Raw genomic sequence first — 22,456 nt, 5'->3', positions numbered from 1 at the left:
CCCGCCGAGGGTCCCACATCCCCCCACAAGAAGGGTCGATCGCCAGTGACGAACCCCCACCTTCCGACTCCGCCCAGGTCACCGAGTTAAGCGATCTGCCCGAACTGGCCCAGTGGCGCCACGAGGGGGGCCCCTCCCGAGAGGAGTTCTGCCGTGAGCAGGCTACCTGTCCTTCCCTGGTCGGGCCCCGGCAACAGGCAGAGGCCCAGGCCGCGGGCGACCAGACTGGGACGCACCGGGTGTACTGGGAGGATGACCTTTTGTTCAGCGAGCAGAAGTGGGTGGAGCTAGGATCCGGCCGGGTGCTGGTGGTACCCCTACGCTTCCGAAACCTCCTCCTGGGCTTGGCCCACGACGTTCCCCTCGCAGGCCACTTGGGCCAGGACAAAACCTACAGTCGCCTCATGACTCACTTCTACTGGCCCAGAATGAAAGCCGATGTAGATGCCCACTGCAAGTCCTGTCCCACGTGCCAGGCCAGTGGGAAGAGCGGAGGAAAGCGCAAGGCTCCCCTCCAAACCTTCCCTGTCGTCAGTACCCCTTTTGAGCGGGTCGGGATCGACATCGTGGGGCCTCTGGACCTCCCAAGAACACCGCTTTATCCTCGTCCTGGTGGACCATGCCACCCGATACCCTGAAGCCATCCCCCTGCGCACCGTCACAGCCCCCGTGGTGGGCCGGGCGTTGATGGGAATCTTCTCCCTGGTCCCCAAAGTCACCGACTGGTGTGTCCATGACGTGGACACCGGAGACAGCCCCCCGGTGAAACACCGAGCCTACAGAGTCCCTGATCGAGTCCGGTCCTGCATTCAGGCCGAGGTCTCGAAGATGTTGACCTTGGGAGTGATCGAACCCTCAGACAGTCCCTGGGCCAGCCCCGTGGTCCTGGTCCCGAAAGCAGCTGCCCCCGGTGTCGCCCCAGAGCTCCGCTTCTGCGTGGACTACCGAGGACTCAATGAAGTCACCCGAGCCGATGCCCACCCCATTCCCCGAGCCGACGAGCTCATTGACCGACTCGGGGCTGCTCGGTTCCTCAGCACCTTCGATCTCACCTGCGGCTACTGGCAAATTGCGCTCACAGAAGGAGCCAAGGAGGGGTCCGCCTTCTCCACCCCGGATGGGCACTATCGCCTTCGCGTGATGCCCTTCGGGATGAAAAATGCCCCGGCCACCTTCCAGCGACTGGTAAATAGAGTCCTGGCCGGGCTGGAAAAATTCAGCGCTGCATATCTCAACGATATTGCAGTTTTTAGTTCCGAATGGAGTGAGCACCTCCAGCACCTCCAGAGGGTGCTAACCGCCCTGCGCCAGGCAGGCCTCACCGTGAAAGCCAGCAAGTGCCAGATTGGGCAATGGTCGGTAACCTACCTAGGGCACCAGGTCGGAAGCGGTCAGGTCGCCCCTCTACAGCCCAAAATCGACGCCATCCTAGCCTGGGAACCCCCCACTACCCAAACGGAGGTCCGAGCCTTTCTGGGCCTCACGGGCTACTATCGGAGATTCATCCGGAATTACGGCAGCCTGGTCGGTCCCCTCACGGGACTCACGTCTAAAAAACAGCCCAAGAAAGTGCAGTGGACCCCTGCCTGCCAAGAGGCGTTTGATGCCCTGAAAGTGGCCATGTGCACTGCCCCCGTCCTCCAGGCCCCCGACTATTCCAAGGAATTTGTGGTCCAAACGGACGCCTCCGAGCATGGAATTGGGGCCGTCCTGTCCCAGGTGAATGACCAAGGCCTAGACCAACCCGTGGCCTTCCTCAGCCGAAGGCTGTTGCCCAGAGAACAAAGATGGAGCACCATCGAGCGCGAGGCGTTCGCCGTAGTCTGGGCCCCCAAGAAGTTACGCCCTTACCTGTTCGGCACCCATTTCAAGGTCCAAACCGACCATCGCCCCTTGCGATGGCTCATGCAGATGCGAGGAGAAAACCCCAAGCTACTGCGGTGGTCAATCTCCCTCCAGGGGATGGATTTCACCGTGGAACATCGCCCCGGGACTGACCACGCCAACGCCGATGGCCTCTCCCGATTCGTCCGCCTCAGCGAAGAGAACCCCCAAGAGGATGGGTAGTTCTCTCCGGCTTTCAGCTGGGGGGGGGGACGCGTGTTAGACCCGGCCCTCGTGACATAGCCATACCTGACCCCTGCACCTCACACAGCCCCCGAACCCACGACCTAGCCGATCCTTCCCACCAGACTACACACACCCGACCCAGACTTTCCCGTCCGTGGCCTTCCTCCTTTCGGCCACACCGGGCCCGCGTGCCCACTTCATGCACCAAGATGGCCGCCCGGCCCCAGCGCGACCCTGGCCTAGAGGCGCCACTCCGGCTGGAGGACATTGCGCTCCCCTTGGGATGAGAGAGGGAGGAGCAGTTTCTATCACACCTCTGAGCTTCCCTGGGAAGGTGGGTTTCGATCGGCCCGCCGGCCTCCCCGAGGGCTGGCTCCACGCCTGCTGGGTGTCTGGGACTCCTCCCAACCCGGCCCTGAAAGGATCAAAAGACAATGGCAGGAAAACCCCTACAAGCGAACCCCAGGTGACAAGACCCCTGCCTGCACAGACTCCGGACATCTAAGAGGAGTCGCCCTATAACAAGGGGTGCTCTGGGACTGTCCGGCAGATTTCGCCTTTGGAAACACCTGAGCCCTGCTGAGTGACTCGCGGCTCCCTGAAAGATCGTAAGACCTCCGAACTTGTACTTGAGCTCTGCTGAGTGACTCGCGGCTCCCACAGACTCTCTTGGTCCCGCCGGACCCCACGACGACAAGTGTATCCCCCAGCTCGAGGATTGTGAGCTGCGCGCCGGGTACGCTCCTGCATTTGATCCCTATCCCCCAAAGACTGTCGCGCTACCTCCTACCCCCCTCAAAGACTCTGTGAGCCCGCGCTCCGCTTGTATATATTTGCCTTGCTGATCATAAAGATCCTACAACTCCGATCTGATAAAGATTTATTCTTAAGAACTCCCGGTGTGGTGTCTCTTTGTCGTGTCGTGCCGAGTGTACGATCCTAGATACGAGATTCCTCCCCTGAGGAGTCTCCCGCCAGTGCCCGGCTACGATACCTCGAGGGTTGGTCTCAGAATAGTCAGGGCCCCCTCCGGGCTCCTCTGAGGTCGCCTTCTAACAGTGGGCTGTGTCAAAGTAAATCTCAGTAAACACTTTATATCTCTCTTTTTTTCATCTGTGTGGAACTCACATCTGCTCTGGGTTTCATGGATGTTTCTTATCTATCAAGTAACAGGTCATCAATAGTGGTGGATGGAACTTGCAGAGTTTCACTCCCTGAAAGTCCGTAGACTTACATAAAAACTCTGCTAGATTCTGCAGAGTTCAGCATGCGGGCGGAATCCAGCACGTCACTCTGCACGTGCTGTTTTTTAGCACTGGAAGCTTGTTCTGCACTGCAAAATCAGTGTGAACTACACCATGCTGTGCGCCAGAGGGTCCTGCTTCTTTTCTGCCACTCAAGTAGATTTTCTACTAGAGCTGCAGCTTTCTCACCACGAATGGTCGTGTCTGTCCGTGTTGAGAAAATCTCACCGGGTGCCATCCAAACTCTCACTCAAGCGCACCAACTAACCATTGTCAAGCTGCATGTGAGAAAAAACTCTGACGCGATGTTTGGCTAGAGTTTTGCCAGAACGCCGCATTACAAGTGAAACGTGGAGTGGGCGAAACTCCGCAAACTGCTGGTGGAGCAGAATTTATCGCCCACCCCTAATCATCAACCTATATTAGTAAAAATGTGTAATAAATCTGCAGTCTATCATGCCCTTGTGTGACACTGGATCACCTAAAGGCAGTGTCCTGTTAACTGCACCATTATAGTAGAACATCGCCACCCTTCATGCCCATTAGCAAACCTTTTTTTAATACAAAGGATATTGATATATCTCCAGTCATACATGCAGACTCTGGTGAGCACACATTTTGAAAAGACAGCATATGCAAACACTGTGCCCTCCTCACTTCGGTGCATCTAACTCACTGTACTCTGAGACTAGCTTGTAAAGAGGCTGCCTCGTGCTTGCTCCGCATGGTTGCAGTACGTCGCAGGCCGTCGCCGATGACACCCAACTCTTTAGATTTAGAGGAGGCTAAACCCATACACCTAACCATATATGGAGACCACGGCCAGCTTTCTAGGATCTTGCCTAAGAATGAAAGGATGGCACTGAAGTTGTTGAGTTCATCAATTATTTTTTGGGGTGTTTAGAAGAGCTTTTGATCTCTCCTTGTTTTAGACAATCAGCAAAGCATTTGCACAAAGGAGTGGTAAAGGTTATGAAGCCTGGCTGTTGATTTTGTTATTGAGTCAGAAATCGAATTATCTACCTTTGATTGGGTCATGAAATTCTTTAGAGGGTTTGATAGTGCGATGACATGACTGAAGTAAAGGTGTCCCCTTTGTTGGTGTATTTTTTTCTTGAGTGGTTTGTGAGGTGAAACCATAACTTAGATTTGAAGATTATTTCTGACTTACTGGGTTTATTTTGTTTGAAAAGATATCAGCTAAGTTTTCAGATCTGCCTTTTAAAATGTAAAGGGATGTGGTTTGTGAAGCTTTGATGCTATTAACCTTATCAAATAGTGATTTCCTTGTTCTGGTGGCATCGAGATTGTTTTGAAGAAGATGGCTTTACTGTTTAGAATATTATTTTTTGTAAGTTACATTGTTTTTGTAACTATATCATTTTATCTGATGGGTGTAGTCGTCGTCTCCTTTTATGTTCTCTGGTGGATTTTCTTTCGTCTTTTAGTTGTTGTGAGAACTCTGCTGTTGATTGTTTGTGTTTACTTCCTATGCGCATGGTTGATGCAGGTAATGTAGGGCTACTGCCATAATAGGGTTGTACTTATGTGTTATAAGGGGGTCGTGCTTGTTGTCTTTAATGTGCAACAAGAATGGCTGCAAAGCTTTTTCCTGGAGAAGTAGAGCCGATTGAGTTGGAATTTCTGGGTTGACCATCTTGTGCAGATGATCTATTATGCTTTATTTAATAATATGCATTTTAAATTGAGTTGTGGTGTTGCTGTTACATTTGTGGGCTTTTGAATTGTAAGCGCCTGTATGCAGCGAAATATCAGACTCTAACGAATACGTTTTCATTGGTAGCCAAGTCAGTAAAACGATATTAAATGAGTCCTGTGTGATAAATCGCGACAGGGTTACTGATGAGTGATCACGGAAAGAGGTGCAGCATTCTGCATTCATTGCACCCTCCAAAACTAGCACCAGGTGCCAATGTACACATGAAATGACCGTAGTAGTAGTTAGTGTCCTTACCTCACTTGTTATACTTAAGTGATAGGAAGGTCTCCTGTTAGGGATCATACCACTCGTAATATAAACGGGGGCATAGATGTTAAGATAAAAACGTGTAGATTTAAAGAGGGATATTGCTCACACTTATGACTTATATTTATTAAACAAAAGAAGATGCTGAAATAAATAGATATAAATGTAACCGTTCTTTAACTTTTAACTGGATATGTTCCTGCAATATTCGAATAACGACACTAGATGCCGCTGTTCGTTGACCAAAAAATGAGGGCAGGCAATTATTTTTTTTCCCGTGTTCTCCTTTCTTGGTTTCTTCGGGCTTCAAATGGGATCGGAGCAGCCAGGGGTTGGCATGGTTGGGATATACTGCGCGTGAGGAGTGGATGTCAGTTAGATTTCTCAGCTGATAATTTGAGCATCCCTTGGAGAGAGGCGAAGCTGGTCGAGTCCTGCTCCGTGGAATGGGTTTTACTGTCAGAGAGTGGATTGCTCCGGGAATTCTTTATTTCGCGGTTTCGCTCCTTTGCTGCGGAGGACGGGCTGAGGGGCCGATTCGCTACTCGGTGCTGGAGGAGTCGGAAGCCGGCACCGAGGTGGGGAATGTGGCGCGCGACCTGGGCGTGGACGTGAGGGATCTGTACGGACGGAAATTCGGGCTAAATTATAAAACCAAGGGGCAGTATTTCACGGTAAGTATGAAGAGCGGGGCTTTACTGACTAAAGAAATACTGGACAGGGAAGCCCTGTGCGGCAGCGCCGCCGCCTGTGTGATGAACCTGGAGGTGGTGATGGACAATCCGTTGGAATTTCACCGCCTCGAGGTAGAGATCGTGGATATTAATGACAACGCGCCCGTGTTCCCAGCGAGTGAAAGCCGGTTTACAATCATGGAGTCAACGCCCCCTAACATCCATGTTCCACTAGAGGGAGCGTTTGATCCAGACGTTGGTACAAACGCGCTTTGCACGTATCACCTTGGAAATAATGATGTTTTTGCTATGAAGACTGCAAGCAGTGACTGCAAAGGGAAGTCTATAGAGCTGGTGTTGAAGAAACCGCTTGACAGAGAGCAGCGGGCTGAGCATCACGTGACAATTACAGCTGTGGACGGGGGAAACCCGAAGAGGTCTGGCACAACCGAAACTATCATTAATGTTCAGGATGTGAATGACAACCCTCCTGTGTTTGATAAAACCGTGTACACGGTAAAGGTGCCGGAGAATACAGCTGCAGGCACCCTGTTAGTAAGAGTAAATGCCACCGATCTGGACGAAGGGGCTAATGGAGAAATAATGTACTCTTTCAGCAGTCGTGGCATGTCTAGCATAAAACACCTGTTTACCATTAATGCAGAGACTGGCGAAATCCGAGTTCAGGGACCCCTCGATTACGAAGAATCACATTTGCATGAGATCAATGTGCAGGCGCGAGACAAGGGTCCATTGTCTGTGACCGCTCACTGCAAGGTAGTGGTGGAACTTGTTGATGTCAATGACAACGCCCCGGAAGTAGAAGTGACTTCTTTTTCCAGCCCAGTGAAAGAGGACGCGCAGCCTGGACTGGTCATCGCCCTGTTCACAGTGACTGATAAGGATTCTGGGGTGAATGGAGAAGTCCGTTGCCAGGTCCCCAATGCTCTTCCATTTACTATTGAGTCCAAATACCAGAACTACTACTCCCTGTCTGTGAAGGAACCTCTGGACCGTGAGGCGGCTTCTGAGTACAACGTCACGGTCGTTGCCACAGACGGGGGATCTCCCGCACTGTCTGCTATGAAGACCATTGTGGTTTCTGTGTCGGATGTGAACGACAACCCTCCCGCCTTCTCAGAGTCGTCTTATGTGATTAGTGTTCCAGAAAATAATGTGCCCGGATCTCACATTCTCCAAGTCTCAGCGCTAGACCCGGATATAGGTGACAATGCCCCCGTTAGATATTCCTTGTTAGGAAACGGCACAGACGCTCTGTCTATTCTCAGTCTCTTCTCGGTTCACTCTGAGACTGGGGTAATTTCTGCGCTCCAGTCTTTTGATTATGAGAAGGTGCAGGTCTTGCGGTTCCAGGTGGAAGCAAAGGATTCTGGATCTCCTTCCCTCAGTGCTTTGACCAACTTGACCGTATTTATCCAAGATGTAAATGACAATCCACCAAACGTATTTTATACAGTATCCAGTACTGTTAACTCTGCAGAAACAGTCCTAGTTCCGCGGTCCGCGAACGCTGGTTATGTGGTGACCAAAATAAGATCAATTGATGCAGACTCTGGACACAACGCCTGGCTGTCCTACGAATTTAAGGAATCAGCAATGGGGATTCCTTTCAGGGTTGGTCGCTACACAGGGGAAATCAGTCTCAGACACCCTCTAGGAGAGGGTTACCCAGAAATACACAAGCTTATCGTCCTGGTGAAGGATCATGGGACTTCGCCCCTTACAGCAACTGCAACTCTTACCGTTTCACTTATAGAGAATCACCCGGAAGTGAAGTTGGGCTACAGAGATGCAAATATGGATGAAAACTTACACACCAACCTGGATTCCTATTTAATTATCTCCATAGCTTTCATTTCAAGTATATTTATTGTCGGCATTATACTTTTCAGTGTCTTACATTGCATAAAAGTTCGAAATGACAAGGGAAAAGCGGAGAAACCAAACTGTTGCTCAAATGGAGGAGGTGAAGTTTCATATTCCCAAAGGCAGCAGTACAATTTGTACTTGAATGCACAGTCCACGGAATGTGAGCAGGAAACCCTGAAATCTAACCTGTCTAACCAAGGCTGGACACATTTTATAGTAAATGGAGGAATAACAGGAGATCGGATGGAGAGGTGCAGCATTGTTGAAGGAAACATTATTCATGCATCCAGTGAGGTAAGAGGATATACACAGATGCAAAGTTTGTGTTCATTTACCGTTAAAGGGCTCAATTTAAAAATCTACAATGTCTAAGCTAAAATAATACATTTACACTACACATTCACTATTATGAACTATCAATATGGCACTTCGTAAGTTAGTTATGAATGTTTGTTGGTGTGTTTCTTCAATGCACTTTGTTTGAATTTTTAATTCAATGCCAGAGTGAAACCCATAACAATTTATTTGCAAATTATGTTTTCAACTATTTGCTTACATCTACAGTCTGCTCAATTGCAATGCAGTTCATCCACTTTAGAGGATCTTACTGAACCTATAATTCTTACTTGAAATTGCATTCTGTTATTTCCGTACAACTGTTCTGAAATTGACCCTTCTCAGACATTTTTTCACTAATGTCATACTTACTATAGACGGAAATACCATAACGCGGCTTTCACAAGTGGCATTATGGGAACTGCTATCAAAGGAAGTGATTTGATGGGAAGTGAGGTCGCAGGAAATGATACCCTGGGTGGGGTGTTCACATGGAGTTGTTAAAAGAAGCGTTCAATATAACATTACTGACACCACGTCTAAAGCTTACTATAGCAGATTAAAGGACTCCAAGCCAAATCATAATGAACCATTTCGCTTATACATTACCAAGATCATATAGCTATAATGCCAAATAAAATAATTTAACCAAAGATTCATGGTTCATAAAAGCTGGAAAATATTCATATTTTGGAGATGCCGCATTACTGCGATGGTTTATGAGAGTACGTGTGTTATAATTATTTGAGGTGCAAAACTGCCACATGCAACATGTTTAATAATTAATCACTGTTCTTGTTTTGTTTATATTGCTTTAATCAGATAACCAGGAAAGGGTGGTAAACCTGAGGTGTGAAAGCATGTTGGAGTCCTGCAGCTTACTCCGTAAAAGTCGTTTGGAGTTGATAATGTGTATATTGGACTGTCATATGCAGTATAAATTCTAGTATGCATATATGTTCCATCTCTCTCTGAAAAGCTTAAATGGTGCTGATATCATTATATGTTAAAGACCTGTGTCTGTATGCACGTGTACAACTATGTGTGTGTGTGTGCATGTATGTGTATGTGTGCACATAGTATGTTTGTATCTGCGCATGCAGTGTGCGTGTGTTTACGCGAGTCTGCTCAAGTGCCTGTGATGGGAAAGGGTTAGTCATAAACAATGTCCCTCTGGGCCTTGAATATTCGTTGCCATGGGATGTAAACCGACTGGTTAAGGCATCTAATTTCAAATTGACTGCGGATTGGTAGATAGGGCTATCTGAATGCAAAACAGTACCAATACAATATCCTCACTGCGAAATGTTCTTTTTTATGATGCTGTGTTCAGTTTTATACAACAAATGTAATTAACTATTGTGTGATGGACCGAAAAGGAAATGAAGGCATTATTGTTTACCTCTGTGTTAGATCTCACATCCTAGCAAATGTATCATTTCTAAGTTGAGATGACAGTGCAAACACACTTAATATAATGTACCATAACAAATAGCGTATCAAATTCCATGCATAATGCAGAGAAGCAGCCGTACTTTTGTTGTTGGTTATAGTCATTGCGGGGAGTGGTTTCCTCATCAGTGAACCAGAGGAATACGCCTTACACATCACATGATCCAGTTTTATGGAATTCCCATGGTTTTTGATATAGCATTTATTCCGTAAATTATTTGTATGAATTAACGTGTATGGGATATAAAATTTCTAATTGTAATATTTTGATTAATCTGGCAATAAAGATCTATCAATCACTTGTTGTCAATAGCTGAAAAGCATGAAATAATAGACGTATTACGAAGTTATAAGTAAATAGTGATATAAAAAACAAAGGGTAGAAACTGAACAAAAAACAGGTACTTTGCATTTATTTTTTAGGAGTAAACATTCATCAAGTGTAAAAAATGAATTTGGATAAAATATTTCGGACTTTCACAAGATAAAACTAAAACAAATTACTGGAGCAGAAAAATAAAAAATCGTGTATCTGAAAAGCGTAAAAAAAATACGCATGAAAGGATGAATTTATTTTGTGCATCATTGGTTAGTAACCAATTGACAACAAATATATTATTTCATTTTATATTGAAGAGAGAATGTCTGAAAGTTAATACTCCTATCTAGTGTGGTGTCCTTGAGATAACAGAGGGTCTGAGCTTCGCGTTATCAAGGACTTGAATTTATATATAGCAACACTTATTGCTCCACTGTAAACAAATCAATTGCAGCTAGTATCTATATCTGACGGTGAGCCAGCGTCTCTTTCCTTTGCAGCCCATGTTCTTTCGTCACAGATATGTTACTGGATGGGATTCCTGTAGACATGAAGGCATTTCCTATGGACTTCAGGGGAAAATTGTGATGTGTAATTATTAATTCCTAATTGTTGGTGGCTTGACTGTTGGATCGGGTTCTCCTTATCAATCCCAAATGAACGAGTGCACACACAGGGTTGGACTGGCTTATAGGGCAATCAGGTGTGTCCTACGGACTGGTCTAACATTTGTGTGGGATGTTTTTTTTAGTATTTTGTGGGCCAGTTGTATGGCCAGGTGGGCCAGTTTTTACTGTTGATTTCCCAATATTACCACAAACCAATGCTTAAATCGGGGGTCTTCAAACTGGGGGGCAGGCTCCCTAGGGGGGCCTCAAGTGATCCCAAGGGGAGCACCAGACTCTAGCCAAAAGAGGCATTATGTCAATAACAGTGCTTTGTTTTCAGCTGAGTCAAAGGAACAGCAGTAAGCCGCTCTGTAATGGGCCATCACTAACCTCTTTTGCCATTCATATCCTGGCTGGGAGAAGGTGTCAAAAGGGAAGGGACTCCAAATATTCTTCAACTCCCCCCAAGCCCCATTTCTAATCATCACACTGTGGATACCTTTACACGTTAGTAAAGCCTGCCTGACCAGAATAGTATGTTGGGCAGTCATGTATTTGATTGCACTTTTAAAATGGTAACAGAACTTACCTGCAATGTTTAACTTAGTATAGACATATTTAAACATTGCCAGTTTTAAAGAATACTTGTGAAAAATTTTGAGGGGGCCCTATGACTGTTTTTTCACCGGGGGGGTCACAGTATTAAAAAGTATGAAGACCACTGGCTTAAATGGTCCAGTCTGAGTACCGGCACTTTTTTATTTTGAGAGGAAGAGTGCCTGCACTTCTCAAGAGTGAGGTTGTACTTTTAATTGTAGAGTATCAGCACTTCTCAGAAACAAGCAGGTACTCTGGTACAGGGTACTTGCACTTCTATTTTTCCATTTCGAGCATTGCCACAAACATTTCCAGCAGCAAACACAAATGCATGCCAGCTCTCGTGCCTAGCAAGATACAGATACAGTGTTATACTGTCCACAGACCGGGAGAGAGAGGAACCTCTCCTTGTCTGCCTGGGTGTGTTGTTGGGTGTTTCCCAGCAAACTGAGTCAAAGGAGCACTTGTGTGGTTTCATCCCCAGGGGCACTACATGCCCAGCCAAATTAATAAACCAGCTTATTTTACTTGTCTGTTTCTCCTGTTGAATTGTTTAAAATTGTCCCCGGTGCACCCCAAGTGGTGTAGCTGTGTTTAACAATAGCCCCAAGGCTAGTGAAAGAGCTAACTAACGTAGTGCACTTTGTTCATTTGTACAAGTAAACAAAAAAATGTCTCACACAGTCTGTCACTGCGGGCTAGACACGGAATCCCCGAGCTCTTTGATGTGTGTTTATGACACATTAAATAATAGCGAGGTTTTTCATTGTGATATTAACCGGTTCTGCTTCAGGTGCACAGAAAACAGCTTGTTTGACATGACTCCTTCTAACGCACCTTTTCCGATTTGTATAGGAAGTGTTAGGCTAAAAGGGCAGCAGAAAAAAAAAATTAACGTTGCCAAAGTAATTTTCGTAAATTACACTTGTCAGTAATTGACAGTGGGTGCATTCCAGGTCGCAATTAATTCACTGTCACTACAAGTTAAACGAATTTAGATGCACCAATTAAGTCATTCGTGGGAGTACACGCCCTAAAGCTTGTTGTTAGGTATTACGAAAGAGAGCGGTGATGCCAGAACCCATCCACGGTTACTGGGGCGAAATTTTAATTACTTTAGACTTGTATGATAATGCAATACGGATAAACACACTTAAAACATACACTTTGCAAGCAGTCTTGAAATACTCGCAGCTGAACTGAAATGGAATGTCTTAATACTGAATTCCTTCTTGTTGTTTGCTATGGCCGACACACGGAGGCGATCTTTACCATCACAATTTTAGACAGCGATACTGTTGTTTGCTTGACTTTTATTCCGTGCAGCAGGCAGTCTGAAAGCAGCAGCCGTGAGATGATTAGATGGGAATTCATACGTATGCGGTTGAAGAGAGGATTTGCACCTTCAGTGACGCCACGTTCATTTTTGTAGGAGATAATTTGTTGGTGAGGACGCTGCATTGTCTCCCGCTCCGTGGGATGGGTTTTGCCGCCAGACACTGGATTCTCCCCTGGATTTCTGTTTTCGCGGTTTCGCTCCTTTGCTGCGGAGGACGGGCTGAGGGGCCGATTCGCTACTCGGTGCTGGAGGAGTCGGAAGCCGGCACCGAGGTGGGTAATGTGGCGCGCGATCTGGGCGTGGACGTCAGGGATCTGTACGGACGGAAATTCCGTCTGACTTATAAAACCAAGGGGCAGTATTTCACGGTAAGTATGAAGAGCGGGGCTCTACTGACTAAAGAAATACTGGACAGGGAAGCCCTGTGCGGCAGCGCCGCCGCCTGTGTGATGAGCCTGGAGGTGGTGATGGACAATCCGTTGGAATTTCACCGCCTCGAGGTAGAGATTGTGGACATTAATGACAACGCGCCCCTGTTCCCTGCGAGAGAAAGCCGGTTTACAATCGCGGAATCAACATTCCCTGGCGCTCATTTCCCACTAAATGGAGCTTTTGACCCGGATGTCGGTACAAACGCACTCTGCACTTATCATGTCAGCAACAGTGCATTTTTCGTTCTAGAGGCTGACACGACCGATTGTAAGAGTAAGTCTGTGGGGCTGGTGTTGAAGAAACCACTTGACAGAGAGCAGCGGGATGAGCATCACGTGACCATTACAGCCGTGGACGGGGGAAACCCGAAGAGGTCTGGTACGTCAGAAATTGTCATTACTGTTCTGGACGCGAATGACAACCCTCCTGTGTTTGATAAAACCGTGTACACGGTAAAGATGCCGGAGAATGCAACAGCCGGTACCCTGATAGTAAAAGTCAATGCCACTGATTTGGATGAAGGGGCTAATGGCGATATAGTGTACTCTTTCAGCAATCTCGCACTTTCCAAATCAAAAGAACTTTTTTCCATTGGTGGAGAGAATGGTGAAATTCGAGTTTGGCGTCCTCTCGATTATGAAGAGTCAACTTTGCATGAACTCAACGTACAAGCTCGGGACAAGGGCCACCTTTCAATGACCGCTAATTGCAAGGTATTGGTAGAAATTATTGATCTCAATGACAACGCCCCGGAAGTAGAAGTGACTTCCATGTCTAGTCCAGTGAAAGAGGACGCGCAGCCTGGACTGGTCATTGCCCTGTTCACAGTGACTGATAAGGATTCTGGGGTGAACGGGGAAGTCCGTTGCCAGATTCCCAGTGACCTCCCATTTACTATAGAGTCCAAATACCAGAACTACTACTCCCTGTCTGTGAAGGAACCTCTAGACCGCGAGGTGGCTTCTGAGTACAACGTCACGGTCGTTGCCACAGACGGGGGATCTCCCGCACTGTCTGCTATGAAGAGCATTGTGGTTTCTGTGTCTGATGTGAACGACAACCCTCCCGCCTTCTCAGAGTCGTCTTATGTGATCAGTATTCCAGAAAATAATGTGCCCGGATCTCGTGTTCTCCAGGTCTCAGCGCTAGACCCGGATACAGGTGACAATGCCCGCGTTAGATATTCCTTGCTCGGAAACAGCGTGAACACAGTATCTGTTCTCAGTGTCTTCTCTGTTCACCCAGAGACTGGGGTCATTAATGCTCAGCAGAGTTTTGATTATGAGATGCTTCAAATGGTGCACTTCCAGGTTGAAGCAAAGGATTATGGGTCTCCTTCCCATGGTGGTATTGTCAATGTGACCGTATTTATTCAAGATGTGAATGACAACTTCCCAGTGATATTCCATCCAATAACCAGTAGTGTTGCCTCAGAAGAGACGGTAGTAGTTCCACAGTCTGCGAACATGGGCTACATTCTAGCCAAAATTAGAGCAATTGACGCTGACTCTGGACACAACGCCTGGCTGTCTTACGAATTTAAAGACTCCACAATGAGGACACCTTTTAGGATTGGACGCTACACGGGGGAAATCAGCCTCAAACACCATCTAGGAGAGAGTTACCCGGAAATAAACAAGTTTATAATCCTGGTGAGGGATCATGGGACCCCACCACTTTCAGCAACAGCAACGCTTACCTTGTCAGTGATTGAAACCAAACCGGAAGTTAAATCAGATTACCGGCTCATGGACAAGAATGAAAACAACCTCACCAACTTGAATTCTTATTTAATCATTGCTATAGCTTTAATTACTAGTGTATTTATATTCTGCATTATACTAATTGGTGTTTTACATTACATCAAAGTTCGAAATGAGAAAGAAAGGCGAGAGAAACCGGACTGCTGTCCCGAAGGAGCAGAAAATTGTCCATATTCCCAAAGCCGTCAGTATAGTCTGTATTTGACAGCTCAGTCCACGGAAGGTGGCAATGAAACCCTGAATTCTAACCTGTCCAGTCAGGGGTGGACTCATTTTTTAATCAACGGAGGAGCGACTGGAGATCTGATGCAGAGATACAGCATTGTTGATGGAAACACTCCCCAGGCACCTAACCAGGTAAGCGATCACACTTGTATTTCATATTCGAATTAATATTTGTAAGTAAATGCAGATTTCTAAAACACTGTTCAAGAGCAACTGCTTTAGAAAATGTTTTTCTTTTAATTCATAGTCGCAAACCCCATGGATTTCTTTTTGAACGATTTTGCTTTATTTAAATGAGGTGTTTATAGGTGTCATGTTAACATCACCATTGTTTGCAGGTGTTTAAGTTACCGTGGACTACTCTGGTCAGTCTGCACTGTGATGCATTTGTTCTTTTAGTATTTCCGTTATCTTTAATAGAGATTTTTCCATGGCGTATATCTCTTGTGGCTTTTCAGTAAATGGCAAGAGAGGATTTAGGCATGTTTTATTTGTGTCGTTACCATCTTGTTACTGGTTTGTGTGAGAGAGACCATTTACATTTCTGAGCAGGTCCGTCTTTCTTGCGCTATTCATGTTGTCCTGTTAACCTCTTCAGTGCCCATGACGAGATAGTCTCGTCATGGAGCACGGTCACGCTGTGCCCATGACGAGACTATCTCGTCATGAACCCCACCCACTAATAAAACGCCCGGCACAGGAGGGGGAAAGGGCGTGGCACAGGAGGGGGAAAGTTATGCGATGTTGTGTGTATTTGTAAAGTACAATAACACCTGCAAGGGTATTCTGGCACTGAACAGGTGGGTGTGTGGGTACCTCTGCCTATGATAGGTTTGTTAAATGAAAATCCAGGTATTCAACTTCTTGTGGAATTCCAGAAGAGAGGAGGAGGTGTTGATGTGGAGTGGGAGGTTGTTCCATGCTTTAGGAGTGACATACGAGAAAGCCTCCTGATATGTTTCTGTATATGTGTGGGATGTGTGCGAGTAGGAGTCTTGCAGAGCAGGAGTATCTCGGTGATTGGTGGAAGGAGGTGCAATTGTTCAGGTAGGGAGGGCCTGCGTTGTGCAGTGCCTTCAATGTGTGTGTGAGAGAGGATTCTGAATTGAGCACGTTTGTGTATCAGGAGATAGTGTAGTTCCCTGAGGTGTGGTGTGATGTGCGTTCTGTGTGGGAGGTTGGGGATCAGTCTGGCGGTGGAGTTCCGGATGGTTTGCAGTTTTCTAGTGAGTTTCCTGCTGATCCTGGCATGGTGGGTGTTCCCATAGTCCATTGCTGGTTACTAGTGTGTGAGTAACCGTTTTTCTAGTGTTGCATGGGACCCATTTGAAGATCGTTAGCATCTTCAGGGTGTGGAAGCAGGATTCAGTGAGAGCGCTGACTTGTGTGGTCATGCCAAGTTTGTAGTCCATTATTACTCTGAGGATCTGGACCTGCAGGAGAACTTTTCATGTGTAAGTTAAGTTCGAAGATGTGTGGACGATTTGCATTCCTACTCCCTTTAATACACAGAAGGAAAGAGACTTACCAGGTTTTTGCTATGGGTGCTGTACCAAGACTCCCTTCAAACGTGGAAAGATCCCACCTTAACAACCAGTCTTAGGCACCTACATGTTGACATACTTTGCCCTTAAAAATGGTTGTACTTCATTCACTTACTTTCAGTCTGAGTTATTTTCCAGATATAGAGTTGACAACTAATTTGTTTGTTCCAGAATGACTCCACCTGTATTACTGCTAGATGTGGACGTGGTTTAGGCTCTTTGCCCTGTCTCTGTATTGGAAATGAGTGAAGGGCTTTAACATGCAAATAATAGAGTAATATAAGCTCTCATTTCAGTCACAGTAGTTAAAGAAAATCAGTAAAGGTTTTATCAATAGAGTTTTCTATAGTTGAATTTTACTGGCAAAATGTTTTGTCAGATCAGAGGGATTATAGCTGGACATAGTTACCTTCTTGCCACTGTCTGCTGGCCCCAATTTGTCATCCAGAGAAACACCAGGAGACTATCAGAAATGCTTAGTAGCCTCAATTCACAAGCTGGCTGTCAGACTGATAAACAGGGAAAAAAATGTGATGTGTTTTCTCATTTTCTCAGAAAAGTGAACCAAAAAAATGATATGAGAAGAAAGATAATGAATGTGCATAGACTTCAACATGCAGACATGAGTGATATTGCACTTGAAAAGGACCAGCTGGCCCTGTAGAGTCTTTGTATCCATAAAAAATACAATAGGGTTCAGCTGCAATGTCGTTTGTTTTCCTACCTTTGCTGGGTATTTATATTGTGTCTCAATAACTTCAGAGTGAACACCAGGTCAGAGTGTAAAGCACAGTTATATTAACAAGAGGAAAGACAATCCTGCACAGTAGCAACTGCTCCTGAACAGAGGAAGGAGTAGCGCTGAGGGGGCACTAAATAATAAAATAAAAAAAGACTTACCTGGGTGCGGCCGGCCTCCGCCTCTCCTCTGATGTCTTCTCCGTGCTGCAACAGGAAGCACACAGCCTCCCAGAATCCCCTGGCCAATCACAACTCTGCAAAGCAGCATTGTGATTGGTCTCAATGCCGTGATTCAGTGCTTACACGTGGACAGGGAGGCTGTGCATGTTCCCTATCAGGCTGTGTAATACAGCCTGGTGGGGGAACCTGCAAAGTGCGCAGGGCGGTTTGGCCGGGTGGCTGGCCAAACCATCCTGTGCACTTTAGAGAGTGCGGAACACTCCTCCCCCGGCCCTTTCTCTGGCCGCCCAGCACCACCCACTCCACCCGCACCTAAGCAGGAACGAAAATGATAACGTTAGTTGTTATCATTTTAGATTTCTGTTTCCTTTTTAAACGGTTCCCAGAGCAGTGGGGCGCCACTCCTCCGCCTTAGCGGGCTAGCTGCTGCTGCTTTTGCAGCCATCCTTTGAGTTGGTATGATTCTATGTAACATGTGCGAGTTTCACAAGAAGGTTTCCATCCTTTATACAACATAAAACAACCAACAGGACAGTGTGGTACATGGAGCAATTTGTTATCTGTCCTTTGTAGGAGTGGAGGACCTGCACAGTTGTATAGCACTGCCATGTACTTGTAGGTATGGCTCTTCAGTCCAACATTTGCATTGTGTATGTGTGTGGTATTTGTATAGGGCAAACCTATCTGAAAGGCAGCAAAGCACAGCATAGGGAGAAGTGTGGCTCAATGATTAGAGCGGCAGACCCTGATGCAGAGGTCTAGCCCGGGACCAGGGTTCAATTCCCCACCTCGGCGGGTCTTGTGCTCAAAAATTCCACGGACCTGACAATTCTCGCCTCAGTGCCTATTCCAATCATGGAGTCCCACTCTGCAACTCTGGGCAATAGCTTGCTTAATCTCCACAACGGCCCCCACAACGCTAAGGATGCCTGGCCTCCACCTTGGGGGTGCCCAGGAGTGGACGCCTCACAGGGAAAAGCCAGGATGGGTTCCACAGCGGTATTCGTACAAGCGCCTTGAGACCCTTGCGGGTGAGTAGTGCGCTATACAAGTATCACATTTTTACATTTAAAGCCAAACATATATTTAGTAAGTGATTGTAGGAGCTTCTGGCTTCTAATAGTGGGCATGGAATGCTACAGGTCAGGTGAGTCTTCAACAGTTTTCTAAATTGGAACCGCTTTGGGTGATCCTGCTCGATACAGGGACACCATTTCTATCATGGGTGTGTAGAAGGAGAATGCCTGCAGCCTTTTTTATTGTTTACACTTTTTTGTCTCCAGTAGATGGTGTGCTAATAGAGGGCATGGTGAGGGCCATCAAATGCAGCCAGCTTGTCAGCCTGATAGGCGTAGTTCGGGTTGTGATGGTTTTGCAGATGAATATAAACAGAAAAGTCCCCCAACCATCAACAATTCAAAGTATTAGTATCAAAATAGTACACAAACACTTTTTACAGTTATTAGAAGACATAAGCATTACAGATATGTATTTGACATTTAAACAAAAAGATTTAACAATGTATTCACATCGCACAAAATGAATAATTAAAACAACAATACCTCATATAAGAAGATACTCATAAATCAATAAATCACATATCTGAAAATGAATCATATAGAAGTTTATACAGTGTCCATATTTACAGCACTTTGGCTGTGCGCAACAAAAGCAAAAGCATACAATGTAGAGGTTTATATATATTGATCATCAAATGATGTTCCAGAGTGGGGGAAATCCCTTTTATTTGAGATACCACCAGGGACTGTATTATAAAAAGTGCCCAGGTGGGCACAATGGACATGTGCTTACCATTTTGTGCACCCTTGGTGCACTATGATATTACAAAAGGGATTGCTGACACTTGTGCGGCCCCTGCTGTAATGCAGCTAGCGCTGATATATATGTAGCGCTAGGGCTATATTAAGAGAGCGTTCCCTCATTTGCATGGGGGCGTGGCCCTATGCAAATGTAGGAATCTCAATACCTCTGCTCCCATGCTACATTATGGACGCAGGTGCAAAGGCAAAGAAACTGTCATGAGGTGCGCTCACAGAACAGCCACAAAAAGATGGCACAGTGTCAGTGCACCCCCTGATGGCAGTCCTTTGGAGGGAGTCCACAGATATCCCCTTTGCAGGATGGGTGCAGTCACTCACTGCACCTGCTTGCAAGGAGATGCATTTCCCTTTTAAAAGTGCAGGCAGGCTACCACCTACACAGTGAAACACAAAGATGCTTTGAAGCAGTCACTCCGTATTTCACTTGAATGCACTTCCCACATGGCAGCGCAAGTTTGCTGCTGCCCTGAAGGCTGTGCATTTAGCTTAGTAAGGTGCACTTTCCCTGTATGTGCCTGGCGCACCTGTTCGAAGGTGCGCTGTGGTGCAAACAGGGAAAGTGTGCCATATATGTAATAGGTACCCTGGTCATTAAGGTTTTTGTAGATGATGCAGCTGGTTATTAAGAAAGTGCAGGCCAGGAAGGGGAGCCAGTGGAATTCCATCAAGAAGGGGGGGGGGGGTAATTATGTCATATTTCTTCAGATCTTTAGTGAGGCATGTTCCTGTGTGCAGGATACCTTAAAGGCTGGCTAGTATGGCATCTGGTAGGTCACGGAGTAGCAAGTTGCCATCATCCAGATGCAAAAGTACTAGGACTTGAACAGTAGTCCAGAAGTCACTTTCTGGGGTTAGCTTATTGTACTTTCTTTAGGAAAGAGAGTTACACAATGCCTCCTTGGCTTTCATGCAATGTGTTGGTTGACGATAACATTGATGCCCATGGTGAATCTGAGTGATTCTGCATTGGGTGAAAATTAGGTCTTGAATCCATCCAGGTTCATGTTGATGTGACAGGTTTGGGCTATCTATCACTTAGGTTACTTGATGATTTTTTGGTGGGATTGAGTTTCAGGTAGCAGCTGCTCATGCATGTCTGGATGTAATACAGAGAATGCTTGAAGCATTACATTTGTAGAGTTTGAGAGACTTTCAAGTAGAATTGTGTGTCATTAACATATTAGTGCATTTCGATGCTCTTATTGATAAATGCAGTCACCAGAGTCTCCTGTGTGTTTCTCTATTAGTGGACAGATCTGGTTTGTCTTGAGAGATTCTAAGAAGATGCTTTGAGTGAGGGAGATGTTGATACGGAGGGGTAGGGAGCCAGGGAGCATCCCCGGGAGAGGACTTTAATGAATAATATAACATCAGCTTTAGAGAATTGAACATTAAGGGAATTGAGGATGTTGGTGAGGTATGTGAAAAAGGGGTTTGAGTTATGACAATTGTTGGATGCATTACATAGAGATGGGTGTCAATGGAAACCCAGGATTTCTATTCTCTAGATACTCTGGGATCTTTATTATTTTTTCAGTGAATAAGATGAAGAGGTTGGGAGCATTGCACTGCACTCCTTTATTGGGCAAACATTGCAGAGGAGGGCTGGGGGTGATACAATTCTTATTTGTCTTTGTTGTCTTGGACAGGGCCTGCTTCTGAGGGCAGCTTTGTCCATGCTGTATGGTTTTCTTATCTCTTCAGCTGCACAGTGATGAAAGTTTGATTTAAAATGTGCATGTAAAGGGCCTTCTGCTGCAGTATGTCCTACCAATAATACGTCCTGCAGGAAATCATCACTGCTGCAGAGCCGCTGTACTGCAGCTTGCTGTGTATGAAGTACAGAGATTCCGAAAACGTCAGACAACGCTCCCAAATGTAACTTTGCCGAATTTTGCCAGGGAAGTCAATGAACCTCTAATCAAAACCGTGCAGACACTTAGACACCTGTTTGTGAGGATTTAAGGACCTGGAATTTGGATTCAGAAATAATCTGTGCTCTAACACCAATGTGCAAAGAATGTTTCTTGTTGTCTCAAGAAGCGTCATTAAGGATCATCTCTACTGAAAAGTGAGTCTGTTCATTTATTTGTGTACATAACTAAGTGTTTAAGCGTGTATCTGTGTGCATGTGTGACAGTGCTGCATATATCTGTATGTGCCCCTTGTGTGAATTTGTGTGTGCGTATAGAGTGTGGGGTACTGTATGTTGAAGTGTTTTGCAGAAGGACAGTCATTGTATGGTGGCTGCAATAACACAGACCATCCAATGTTTTCTGTTTTGGTACAAATCAGGCTCTTAAGTGGATTTTATGATCTGATCGGCATTTTGAGGCTAGGCATAGCTATACTGCATTAAAAGTCACTAATGCTTTATCAGTAGAAAATGTGTATTTTTAATAACACTTTATTCACTGATGTGCCCCCGATGCTATAAACAGTTAGTTGCACAAGTTAGCTAAAAAAGAAATGAAAGAAATCAAAACTGCCTGTATTGTTGGATATAACATTACTTTAGTAGTGTCTTACAAACAGGCAGACCTTGCAAAGCAATTAAATCAGCTGCAACCTATTGTGTACCCTGTTCATCGCAAGTGGCACAAAAGCATCCATGAATTCATTACTGTTTGGAACACAGTGCATAGCAGGTTCATCAAGTGAGGAATGTGGTTTCTACATGACATTGGAATATGGCCTCCACGCGAAAAGAGCCGGTCGAAGGTTACCTCAATACAAGGGACACAGTGTTGATCCATAATCATCATTTGACAGAGTTAGAGGTGGCCGCACTATGCGTCACTGCTTGAAATGAATTCTATGCCATGATAGATGTAACAAAGCCATCTGTCTTCCGGAGACCATGGCTTATATAAAAATGTCTTTTACGTCACATATGCCAGAGGACATTCGCCTCTCTGTCTGCCAATTAAAAATATGGAATTAAAGTTGGAAGGCTTCCATAGAACATGTTACTGAGTTAGATAGCTTATATTTCAGATGAGATCGTCGTGATATCTCTCACATCATTTGTATTTATATTTGTATTTATTAAGCATGACAATCATCGCGAGGGATATCGCGGTGCTAGGAAAGCGTTATCCTGAGATAAGAGTGGAGAATGTCAAAAAATCTGAGAATAGTGGAGCCTAGGCTAAGAGGGCAGCAAGTGTCAGTGACTATATCCTAGGGAACAGCCATGTTTTCAGCTTCTTCC

The 22,456-nt window shown here is 45.8% G+C and overlaps 1 protein-coding gene and 1 pseudogene across 1 annotated transcript in view; both read left to right on the top strand.

Moving 5' to 3' along the window:
* Positions 1 to 22,456, top strand: part of LOC146810747 (protocadherin alpha-C2-like) — an 839,920-nt gene that overhangs the window by 258,920 nt on the left and 558,544 nt on the right. The window lies entirely within an intron of this gene.
* LOC146810750 (protocadherin alpha-10 pseudogene) lies at positions 12,891 to 15,104 on the top strand (annotated as a pseudogene).

The sequence above is a fragment of the Triturus cristatus genome, chromosome 7 (assembly GCF_964204655.1).
Source record: "Triturus cristatus chromosome 7, aTriCri1.1, whole genome shotgun sequence".
Taxonomy (NCBI): domain Eukaryota; kingdom Metazoa; phylum Chordata; class Amphibia; order Caudata; family Salamandridae; genus Triturus; species Triturus cristatus.
The sequence above is the reverse complement of the archived record's forward strand: the minus strand, read 5'-3'. Positions and strand labels throughout refer to the sequence as shown.